This window comes from Ictidomys tridecemlineatus, chromosome 9 (assembly GCF_052094955.1).
Source record: "Ictidomys tridecemlineatus isolate mIctTri1 chromosome 9, mIctTri1.hap1, whole genome shotgun sequence".
NCBI classification, from domain to species: Eukaryota; Metazoa; Chordata; class Mammalia; order Rodentia; family Sciuridae; genus Ictidomys; species Ictidomys tridecemlineatus.
In genome coordinates, this window is record NC_135485.1 from 122,597,619 (window position 1) to 122,598,536 (window position 918).

At 47.6% G+C, this 918-nt stretch overlaps 1 non-coding gene across 1 annotated transcript; it reads left to right on the forward strand.

Annotated features, from left to right (window-relative positions):
• The first annotated feature begins 379 nt into the window (after positions 1 to 379).
• LOC120892647 (U6 spliceosomal RNA) lies at positions 380 to 484 on the forward strand. Its single transcript, XR_005737433.1, has one exon. It is a non-coding gene; the product is annotated as a U6 spliceosomal RNA (small nuclear RNA).
• The last annotated feature ends 434 nt before the right edge of the window (positions 485 to 918 follow it).

Consider the following 918-nt stretch of genomic DNA (forward strand, 5'->3'; position numbering starts at 1 on the left):
AAGCCAATCCCCCAAAACCAAAGGTTAAATATTCTCTCTGATATGCAGATGCTGACTCACAATGGCGGGGAGGGAAATGGAGGTTCACCAGATTGCACAGCGGGTAGTGGGAGGCAGGGAGCGGGTATGGGAATGAAAGACAGGAGCATGAATCAGACACAACTTTCCTACGTTCATTATGAATACACGACCAGGGGAACTCCCCATCATGTTCAGCCACAAGACTGGGAAGTTACACTCCGTGTGTGCATGATATGTCAAAATACACTCTACTGTCATGTATAACTAAAAAGAACAACAACAACAAAATCTATACTCATAATACCTCCCAAAATAAACGTGCAGTTTATTTTATTTTGATTATACTTTAATAAAGCTGTCTACAAAAACAGAGAGAGTGCTTAAATTGGAATGACACAGGAAAGATTAGCATGACCCCTGCACCAAGGATAACATGCAAATTCGTGAAGCATTCTATTAAAACAAAAACAAAAACAAAAACAACCCAGGGGAGAGGTGGGGTGGGGTGGGGAGAAAGCTGTTGGTCCAAATAATCAAGAGCCAGAAAAGAACCACAAGAGAAGAATAATGGGCAGAAGCCTGAAGCTAAAGCAAGGAGAAACCAAAAGCGAGAGGACTATCCTGGCACCGTCTGGCCTCTGTGCAGGGGGCAGGCAGCTGCCTTGGCAGGGGCAGACCAGAGAGAGGCACCTAGACTCTAGTCCTCCCTGGCCCCAGGATTCTTTCCACACCCAGCGGCAGGCCGGCTCCGGGACCTTCTGGTCTGGAGAGAAACCACGTTCCCAGGCTGGCTCTGATAGGAACCTTGCTTATCAGAGAAACAAGGGCCGCTGGGGCTGGTGCCTTTTGAGCCACATCCAGCTGTCTCTTTCCTAAGCCAAAGTCAGATGGCTCTGA